Source organism: Dipodomys spectabilis, unplaced genomic scaffold, assembly GCF_019054845.1.
Source record: "Dipodomys spectabilis isolate Male_0828 unplaced genomic scaffold, ASM1905484v1 ptg000176l, whole genome shotgun sequence".
In the NCBI taxonomy this organism is placed as follows: Eukaryota; Metazoa; Chordata; class Mammalia; order Rodentia; family Heteromyidae; genus Dipodomys; species Dipodomys spectabilis.
The window spans coordinates 220,964-232,592 of NW_024870853.1; the positions used below are offsets into that span (position 1 = coordinate 220,964).

The 11,629-nt window shown below is 38.5% G+C and overlaps 1 long non-coding RNA gene across 1 annotated transcript; it reads right to left on the reverse strand.

Annotated features, from left to right (window-relative positions):
* Positions 1-4,167: 4,167 nt before the first annotated feature.
* LOC122120688 lies at positions 4,168-7,892 on the reverse strand. Its single transcript, XR_006149770.1, has 3 exons — positions 7,857-7,892; positions 6,132-6,186; positions 4,168-4,183 (listed from the first exon to the last, which is right to left on the reverse strand). It is a non-coding gene; the product is annotated as an uncharacterized LOC122120688 (long non-coding RNA).
* Positions 7,893-11,629: the final 3,737 nt, after the last annotated feature.

Consider the following 11,629-nt stretch of genomic DNA (forward strand, 5'->3'; position numbering starts at 1 on the left):
AATTAGGAAAAATGAGATGAGGGAAGAAACTTGAGGACTGAAGTTTGAGTACTGCAGATAATGTACTATTGTGTACAAATGTATTTCAGTTTTCTCTATGTGCCAGCAGTTGGGCTTGAAATAGGCCTCATGCTTTCATTTGGCTTTCTTGCTCAAGACTGGTGCTATACCACTCTCAAGACATACCTCCAGTTCCTATATTTCAATTCTTGTGAAGGTGGTGTTGTCATCAAGAATTGAAAGGGTTAGAAAATAAGAATAAAGGGAGATAGAATAAAGCACCTGATGAATAGTTTGCAAACAAAAGATAGGAAAGTTAAAAAGAAAAAATGACAATATGTAAGACTAAAAAAAGTTCTTAAATTCATTTTTTCCTTGTTGAAAAGAGTGAATGCTGCACTGTAGTAATATAATAGATTATTTTCCTCCAGTCTCTGGTCTTTAGTTTTTTCTTTCTTTGTTTTTGTTTTGCTAGCCCTGGGACTTGAACTCAGGGCCCAGGCACTGTCCCTGAGACTTCTTGTTCAAAACTAGCATTCTACCACTTCAGCCACATTGTCACTTCTAGCTTTTGGATAGTTTATTGGTTATAAGAGTCTCAGGGTCTTTCCTGCCAGGACCGGCTTCAAACCATGATCCTTGGATCTCAACATCCTGAGTAACTAGGATTACAGGCATGCACCACTGGTGCCTGGTTGGTCCTTAACATTTCTGCCTGCAGTTCCCCTATATTTACTCATGTATCCTCAGGGTCTTTCATTGACCAACTTGCATGCAGTGTCTGTGATTGGTTTAGGCCTGGGTCAGAATTACTTGTTGGAGTGAGGCAGGGAAGATACTGTTGAGTCAGCAACTCCAAGGAGTTGAGCTACTCTGCCTGGATTCAGTAGGGTGATTCCCAGAATGTGACATAGCAGAAGGGAATTGGATGGCAGGAGCCTCTTGAGTCAACTAGTGGGTAAGCACTTTGCTGCTTTGATAGCCTGTGCTTTGCCTGGCTTAGAGAATCCAATGACCGCTTTGGCTTGTCTCTATTGAGGTTTGGTTTTCTTCCTAGACCTCTAGTTTAATATTTCAGAGAATAAAAAGCAAATAGTGCCTGCCACTTGTGTATGGACATACGCTAACCAGCAGGTTAGGTGGTAAGTTTAGGTCTCTATCCATCTGGCTCATATACCTCTGTGCTCTTTATTGACTAGGGGCAGACCCAGATGCTAAGCTCTGGGCAGCCAGCTTGCTCACTTCTTCACCCTTCCTTATCTTGGGGTGGCGACTTAGACACAGCTCTAACCAACCAGCTATCTCTTTCCTGCCTCTGTACCTTTTCTTGCCTTGAAGTGGAGACTCAGACTCTGTGCTCTAGCCAGCTCTCTCATTTCTTCACGCTGATCTTGGGATGGACAACAAACAAGACTCAGCTTTCACCATTCAGCTTGGTCACGAGTTTGCTCAACTCTGTCTTTGGGTAAAAACCTAGATGCTGACCTCCAGCCAGCCTAGCCATTTAATACTTAGTACTCATTACCTGACTTATGAAATGGTAATAGCTCTCTACAACACCTTAATAATTAAATTATATTTTAAAAAAGAAGTACAACATCCTTTGAGATAAGATGCTGAATTTCCCCCCTTATAGTCAATCTATTGTAATAGATTCAAGTTTATTCTCATAAATTGTTTTTCATGAGTGAGGATATATGTAATGTGGTGAAAGCAGGTCCTACTTTCCCCAGGCATTGAAAATAAACAATCACAACTGAGTCTTCTTCCAAAAACAAACAAATAACAAGAACACCCTCATTATACTACACAAAAAGCCTTTTAATAAAAACCAAAAATAATGACTTCTGAACTTATCCCTTGCATTGAGACAAAAATCTTAAACGCAATTAGTATCTGTATATTAGCACTGACCAGAATTAATAAAATGTCAGAATAAAGAAAACTTTAATCAATGGCTTCAGCTTTGGTTTATTAAGGAATTTCAAAATTAAAAATCCGAAACATATGAAAGGAAAGATTGAAGTGATAATCATTGAAATATTAGAGAAGGCAGTGAGTGTAACCCAAACATTCTTTGAAAAGATGAGTAGTATTGGCAGGAGTTAAAACTCCTGGAGTCTACAATGAGTAAGTTCTATCCAAATAAATTAGTAATTTGAAATGGAAAACTTCTCTAAAGCAGTCTAAATTACTAAATTCTCCAGTGAAAATATTGGTCTGTTTTGCTTCACAGGTACATTCTACAATGCCAATTCATCATAAGCTTTTCCAGAAAGCAGGATAGAAGAACACTTCACAACAAATGCAGCAGTGTTCTGATACCAAACTATGCAAGAAGAATGGGGAGATAAAAACATCAAACCATTATCCTTTTTGAAAAATAGAATGATGTTAGAGAATTTTAACAAATTGAATCCATTATCTCATAATCTCATATATATATATATATGTATATGTATATCACAGCCAAATAGCATGGTTGATTAAAAATCAATCACCATATTAACCAAAATCCTCCACGATCATCTCAAAAAATGCAAAAAAAAAAGGACATGTTGGTGGTTTCTACTGTTAATCCTAGCCATTTAGAAAGTGGAGATTAGGAGGATCACAACTCAGTTCATAGGGAGGAATAAATGAGACTATTGAAAAATAGCTTCAAAAATGCATAAAAGAAGCCATGTGGTGGTGTCTCATGCCTGTAATCCTAGCTATTCAGGAGGCTGAGATCTGAGGGTCCTACCAGCCCAGGCAGGAAAGTCCATGAGACCCTTATCCAATTAATCACCAGAAAACATGAGTGGATCTGTGGCTCAAAGTGGTAGAGTGGTATCCTTGAGCAGGAGAGCCCAGGGACAGCACCTAGAACCTGAGTTCAAGCCCCATGACTAACAAAAAACATCAGCAAAAAGAGCATTTGACAAAATCATAGTATCGATATCTTGTAAACATTTTCTTCATACTAGAAATACAGAAGAATTTCTTCTATCTCGGGAAATATCAATGAAAACTTAGTGTTATATTTCACAAATGCTTTTTCCTCAAGACTGGGAACAAGGCAATGATGTCTGTCTGCTCTTGTCACTTCTACATTGTAGTGAAAATGGAGGCAGGTAGTTCATAATAAGAAAAAACTAAGAGTATCCAGACTAAAAAGAAGCAAAAATTGTCTATTTTCATAGATAACATGATAATCTATATAGAACATGGGATGGAGTCCAAAAAACAAAATTAGAACATAGATAGAAGACCATACATTTCCATACATGAGTAACAATATAGGACCACTAGAAATTTCATACACTTTAGAAATGCAGTATTGCACTTGTGGATATGAAAGTCTATGGCAGCTTTCTCTATAATAACCAAAAACTAGACACAACCCAAATGCATACCAACAGATGAATGAGTCAAAAATCATAGTATGTCCATTAATAGACTTACTGCCCATCAATAAAAAAGAATAAGGTGTTGGTATATGCACCAAAATTTTTGCCTCAGCTCAGACAAAGATGCCAAATACTAAAACAAAATACAAAAGAAAAATTAAAATGCCAGCAGCAAGCTTAGAACACCAGATTATATGGCACCATTCTTATACTTTTCACACTTTCAGAGTTCAGACTCTTTTATCTAAAGACCAGAAGGCCACACCTTCCCTGAGACCATATGGTAAGTGTAGTGGGGCACACATCTACTCTGCCCAGGTCACATTTATCAAACTCTGCCTATCACACAATTGCTTGGTAGAAATGCAAGTTAGGATACACATATTTAACAACCATTCCAATGTGTGTTCAAGTTTAACCCTACACAGCATATTTAAATATCAACATTATGCTTCTTCTGTCTCTGCAGTTAATTTCCATCTTGTCTGACCAAGGTCACGTGAGGAAATAGTGGGGCTAAGACTCAGTTAGGGACAATGTGGCAACACTACCTGTACATACTGCCACACAATGAAAGGGAAACATGGAAATGAACAAAAGAAAAAGGTTTTATATTTGTAAACTTTCAGGAGAAAGCATCCTTTGTCGCCCATGTAAAAACCAGCAAGAGTGCAGCATGTCCCACAGGCAGCAACTACTCACATTTCTTTAACTTTGTCCACGGTTATACCTACAGGAATGACAGTTGGGTATGCATTCATAGAATGGATGTAGTTCAAGAAATCTTTAATCTGGAGGGAACAAAAAAGGAGCAATGAATTCTACAATGAAAATCTGGGATGTTGGAGAAGACATAACGGGAGGCCATGGGAAAGAGAAGCAGAATTCTGATGGCTGTATTTCTTGGTGATGACCACACATTGGGACATCATCTGGGAATCTCCTGAGAAAAATATGCAACACCCAGGGTCTCCTCCCAACACAGAGCTGCAATGGGGATTGGAAGCCAGCATATTGAAACTCTAATTGAGGCTTCTACTCCACAGGAAGAGCTACAAACCTCTGTTTAATGGGATTCAAAGATTCTGTATTTTAAATATAGAGTATCCTTGTCAACTTGTCCAAGAAAGTAGATGCTCATAGTTAACAAATCTTTCAGGTGAGTTAAAATATAACTGAGTTAACTAGAATGCACCAAGAAAAAAAGGCCTTCTTAGAAGAGGAACACAAAGGCACAATACCTATGTGCATCTGATCGTATAAAGTTATAAGCCAATGATGAGGTAAAAACTGGGAGAGAGCAAAGAATGGGATGACATTGTCCAAGAAAAAAAATGTAGTCATTTCCTCACTAATGAAACAACCCCTCTGTACATCACCTTTATAAAAATAATAAAAAATAAATAATTTTTTTTAAAAGCCCAGTTCTGGTAGCTCACATCTAGAATCCTAGCTACTCTGAAGGCTAAGTTCTAAGGATTGTGGTTTGAAGCTAGCTGAGCAGAAAAGAGTATGAGACTCTTGTCACCAATTAACATTCTAAAAACCAGAAATAGAGCTGTGGCTCAAATTGGTAGAGCTCTAGCCTTGAGCAAAACAGCTCAGGGACATTAACAGTCACTGAATTCAAGCCCCATAACCAAAGGGGAAAAAAGCACAAATGTTTGAAAATTACAGCATTCAATAGATCACAAAAAGGACCTTTGTTTGCAGTATAAAGAGCTAAAACAAGAAGGTAATGGCCAGGTGCCACTGGCTCACACCTGTTACACTAGCTACTAAGGTGCCTTATATGGGAGGATCACAGTTGAAGCTAGCCCTGGAAGAAAATCTTATCTCTAATAAACTACTCAAAAAAGGCAGTAGTGACACTGTGGCTCAAGTGGTAGAGTGCTAGCCTTGAGCATAAAGAGGCTCAGGGATAGGACCAAGGGCCTGAGTTCAAGCCCTAGGACCAGAAAAAACAAAAAAGCAAAAAGCAAGGCATTGCATCACCTGGGTCAACTGGTACTGGAAATCACATGTGTTACCACGTGGCCCACATTTTCACTGTTTGCCAGGACGCCTAAAGCACTGCAAGTATCCATATGACTGTGACTGATTAGTAATTATGAATCAGCAAACACGTAAATACAGAATCCATGCATAAAAAGAATCGCCTGTTTTAAAAATTGATCTGAGCAAAGAGACAAACGGTACATGGTCTCCCTGATAAGTGGATGCTAAATCCAAAATGTTAGGTGATACGACAAAATTAACAGGACTTAAGAAACAAAGAACTTCCACTCATCTTGTCGAACCACTACTAAATATCCCCATGCTGCTGATCACATCTATGGTGTATATGTGTACACCGTTAAATGTTATAGACCGTGATAGACAATTTGCTCCAGGAAAGTTAGAATGAATTTGTGCCTTTAAATGAGCATCATTATTCCACAATACTGTGAAATTTGGGAAATTATGTAATCACTTAATCACAATTTAAAAAAAAAAGGACCTCGGGGAAGGTAGGGAGGGAAAGGATGGTAGGGGGGAAACAATGGAGGGGGTAACAATGCTCAATAGGAAGTGTACTCATTACCTTGCTCATGTAACTGTAACCCTCTGTATAGTATCTTTACAATAAAAAATTTTAAAAAAATTGATCTGAAAGGAGATAAACGAACAGGAAGGGAGCAGTCTCACCCAGAAGGCTGCACAGTAACTCAGGCCTATGTGCTTAGGGGATCCTCTGACCTCACTGAAAGATGAGTGAAAGGAGAAGCAGGCTCTGTAGGAACTCTCCCCAGTCCTAAAACAAAACACACAACACAAAAAGTCCCTCTGATAATATAAAATAATATTTAACAAAACTTTAGGAAATAGAAACCAAAGAGATTTTTCCTTAAAAAATAAAGGAATGGGAGTCACTGTCCAAAAAGAAATGTACTCTTTACCTGACATATAAGTGTAAACCACTTTACCTCATTTTGATAATAGCAATAAAAAATACAAAAAAAAAAAAACAAAAAGCAGGTCAGGCACGGGTGGCTCATACCTCTAATTCTAGCCAATTAAGATGCTGAGATCCCAGGGTAACGGTTTAAGGCCAGCCTGAGAAAGTCTGTGAGCCTCTTACCTACAATTAAGCAACAAAAGCCACAAGTGGAGCTGTAGCTCAAGTGGTAGTGGGCCAACCTTATGCACCAAAGCTCAGGAACAGTGCCCAGATCCTGAGTTCATGCTCTAGGACCAGCACCCAAAAAATAAACATTAAAAACAATCTAAAGAGTTGAGTGAATGAATGAATGCATTATTAGGAAAGATGTGATTGCTACTTTTTTTTGTCAGTTGTGGGGCTTGAACTCTGGGCCTGAGTGCTGTCCCTCAGCTCTTCAGCTCAAGGTTAGTGCTCTAACACTTGAGGTACCGTTCCACTTCCGGTTTTCTGGTGTTTTATTGGAGATTAGAGTTTCACAGACTTTCCTGCCCAGGCTGGCAGGAATAGCCAGGATAGCCTCCTGAATAGCTAGGATTACAGGCATGAGCCACCGGCGCCTGGCTGTGATTATTACTTTTTGAAAGAGAAAGCATTGGCTAATAAGCATGCAGAAAAGTGTTCTATTTCACAAGTAATCAATAAATGGTAAGGTGATAATGTAATGTCATTTTCCAAATAACATCAACAAAGATTAAAATACATTCAGTACTAAGGAGATTATAATTAAATGCACTCATTTTTCTGATGGGTTATTAATTTGTTTTCTAGAAAATAAATTGAAGTGTTTCAAGAATCTTAACAAAAAGTCGCTGAGCAAAAAAATAAAAATTGAGCTAACTTTAATACCTTTCCTATTTAGGCTATTCCAGGATAAAGCCATCCAGTGATCAGGAACTTCTTCTTGGGACAGGAATAAACATTTTCTAGAAGTGGAAATCTATTTTTAACCTTCTAAATAACTTGAGTCAAAGGAACTTGGCTCTGGTATGATCACTGGAAAGGTATCTACTCTAGCCAGGAATTCCATGCTCCACATCAACAACTGTAATTCACAGCCCAATACTCAGACACCCTGGGGCTCTAACCATCATATCTTCTTACTACAACAGACTTCTGGGTACACTGGCTAGTACAGAGCTGTAAGTAATATTCTTTTAGTTTAAGATGTGAATTAAAGAAATTATTTCCTAGAATTGTAACATATTCCTTTTTATTTTTTTGTTTTTATACTAATCTAGTGTTTGAACCTAGGTCCTTATACTCTTGGTTGGCTTTTTCTCCTCAAGGTTGGCAATCTACCATTTGAGCCATATAGCCACTTCCATCTTTTTGATGGTTAACTGGAGATAAGAGTCTAGCAGACATTTTTTTTTTTTTTTTGCCCAGGTGTCTTTGAACCATAATTCTTGGATCTTAGCCTCTTGAGTAGCTAGGATTATAGGTATGAGGCCCTGGTGCCCAGCTTGGGATTGTTTTCTTACCTCATGATTAAGTTCATTTTCCTGGTTCTTTCTGCACATGGTGGATAGTTTAATAGTAATTGTGGAATTATGTTTATGGAAATCATCTCACAGGGTAATTTATTCTGATGAAAATACTCCTCTGCCTAGAAAAATATTAAAACATAGTTACATATTTTCAGTAAATTGTTTGTAGGCAGGACCTCAACAAACAGATGTAGGTAAGTTTTCAGCTGAGGAAACAAGTGAGTGATTTCAAATTGAGAAACATTTTGAACTGGCCTGGATTGTTCCAAATTCAAAATGAAAAGAAAAGGCTGGAAACCAGATCCGGAGACCATTCAGGACATACTGAATGCAATGTATGACCCTTAATGAACTCCTGGATGGTTCCACTCCTCAAAAGCTGTAAAGGACAGCAGTAAGACAACTGGGAAAGTCTGAACCAGGACTGTACTGTAGCTACTAGTACTATACTGACACTAAATCTCCTGGGTAGGGTAATCAAACTTCAGTTATGTGAAAGAATTGTCTATCTAAAAGGGCACCATGCTGAAGGCAATCCAGGCTCTTGTGGCTCACGCCTGTAAGCATAGCTACTCAAGAAGCTGAGATCTGAGGATCATGGTTCAAAGGCAACCTAGGCTGCAAAGTCTGTGACTTTTTTAAATCTCCAATTAACAACTATAAAAGCTGAAGTGGAGCCTATGGCTCAAGTGACGGAGCACTAGCTTTGAGCACAAAAGCTCAGGGATAGCACCCAGGCCCTGAGTTCAAGCCCCATTAGTGGAAAAACAAACAAACAAGCAAACAAAAACGATGGGAGCCAAGAATAGTGGCAAACACCTATAATCCCAGTTTTGAGAGGTGAAGGCAGGAGGAGCTAGAGTTTTAAAGCCAGTATAAATTCTACTTACATACACACACACACACACACACACACACACATACACACACACACACACACACACACACACCATTGTTGGGCATGAAGCAAACAACAAAATAGAGGAGAAAATGTTTGTTTTTTATCTACCTTCTTTTTAACCCTTCCAACAATCCACTGTGTATGTGTGAAAATGTATATGTACATGTGAATATATAGATAAAATAATTAAACTCATGAACAGAAATCATAATATGCAGCTCTCTTCCAGTGATCTGAAGTGGAAAGTTTCATGATAATAATTTTTTTGCTTGAAATTATGCTTCATTTTAAGGGCCACACAATTCTACTGATGGTGTTTGGCTGAAGAGGCCAAATATTCCAATATGGTCAGCTAAATATACTGATTCAGTATCTACTGAAACAATTGCTTAACACTTTAATATTAGGATATTTTAAAATTTAAACAATTATAATCATTCAAGTCACGCCATTTGAAGGTGACATTTTTAGTATTAATAACTGGAATCTGAAAACTGCTCAAAAGCAATTTGAAATCCAGCCTCATCCCTAGTATTTAGCAACAGAAGAGATGTAGGAAACATTGCAAACAAATTAGAGCCAGTACTAGTGGCTCACACCTCCCATCCTAGTTCCTCAGGATGCTGAGGTCTGAGGATCAAGATTTGAAATCAACCTGGGTGGGAAAGTTCATAAGACTCTTATCTCCAATTAATTAACAAAAAGCTGGAAATGGAGCTGTGGCTTATGTGGTACACTACCAAGCCTTGAGCAAAAAGGGCATAGGACAGTGCCTAGGCTGAGTTCAAGCCTCAGATCCAGCACCAAAAATTATATATATATATATATATATATATATATACACACACACACACTTATACACACACACACACACACACACATATACATACACACACACGTGGTTTGTTGTTGTTTTTTTTAACTGGTGAGCTTCAAAGTAATTGGAAATGGTGCAAATATAAGTAACTCATTCAAAGTCTGAAAAACTTTATATCTATTTCTCCCAAATGAGAGTAAAAGTAAAATTTATAAGCATGCAAATAGTAGTAGAACATGAGTATATTTGTAAAAATTGTAGGCTATAACATATAATAATTTTTATTACAAATAAATTTCCACTCAAATGTCTGAGGCTAAATTTCATTAAAAAGAAATCTGAGGGTCTGCCTATTAATAATTCTGAGGCATATGATAATAGAATACAGTTATGCATCGATGTATGACTTTGACCTAACACCTTAGGATTCTGAAAAAACTCAAAATTGAATATCTCCAATTGCTGTGTGCTAGATACTCAAGAGGCAAGACATGATAAGCATGGTTTGAACCTAGCCCAGGAAAGACAATTACATGAGGCTGTTATCCCCAATTAACCACCAAGAAACCTGCAGTGGAGGTGTGGATCAAGTGTTAGAGTGCCAGCCTTGGCAGTGCCCAAGCTATGTGTTCAAGCCCCAGTACTAACACAGAAAAAATTAAATGAAATTAAAAATAAGAAAATTAAAAAAACAGAATCTGAGATTCCTTGATGTACAGGAGGGTTTCTGCTGTGCAAGGACCCCCCCCCCCAATAATAAGTACTCATTGACACAGTACCTTTGGATGCCAACACAAGTGGCACTGCATGCTATGATCTGTGGTGAGATGGTGGAGGATGTTGGACATATTGCTAAACATGTCCAGCTTGTCCATAAGCACCTGAGAAAGGAGGTGATGGGAACCATGTTCTAGGACAATTACTCAGGGTCACAGGTGGAAGGAAAGATGGAGAGGGAGGAGAAGAGAAGAGATGGATGGGAGGGGCAGGGAAGGGGAGTGAAATATCGAGGATGAAAGGGAAGAGCGAAGGCCACAGTTCTTTGCCAAACTTGGTGAATAGATACTTGTAGCCATGTGCTGCCTTACAGTTCAGCCACACCACATGGTACAGATTCCTAGTGATCCAGCTTTGTACCAGCTCTAAGATTCCATGTAAGCTCTCCTACACAGGAGTTTTAGGAAAAGCAGAACACTTTGATGAACCTCACATACCCCTTTTCTTCCCAACACAAGTAGCATCTGTCACCCCTCACTTCCAGCTAGACACACAACCCTGACTGGTCATCACCACATCAGCAATTGTGGAGAAGCTCCAGTCCTCTATATGATGACCTAATTAAACCTCAGTGTGATATGCTCAGGGTTTCCTTGCCCTTGTGTGAAAATCTACCTTGAAAAACTAAATGGTGCCCTCCACCCCTAAAAAACATGAAAGTGAATGTGCTTCAGTCACGTGATAAAGTGAAATTTCTGAGGTCTGTGGTATGTCTTTCGTGGAAGTAGGAAGCTGAGGGAGAAAATGAGTTGTGGATGCACAGTACACCACTGAGCTCAGCAGCCTGAGCATATGCAGGTTTTCCTCAATGGCACTCTTCCTGGAAATATAGATGGTTGATAACAAGGTCTACTGTACCTGTATTCTACCTTCTAAATCCATAACAAATGTGTCACACTACACATATCCTTTATAAAAACAGTATATCACATACGCACATGGGGATAGGCAGAAAGAAGTAACAGACTGCCGATAATATTAAGTTGTAGTTGGTGCATCCTGTTGCAAAGTCCCACTCAAAATTAGACCTGGGGATCTTGTTCATGGAAAGCTTCAGGTGCTAAGACTGAGTAAAATCACTGGAGACTTCCACTAAGCAGATCTTCACCCAAGTTCCCCAGTTCAATTTAGAGTTTGAACTTTGCCAGAAAAATGACCAAATCTCCCCATGTTTAGTAATCTTTTAGACCTAAAACATGATTTCTACAAAAATAATACATGTGTGTGTATGTATGTATGTATGTATAAATGAAACAAAATACAGGGCCCCAC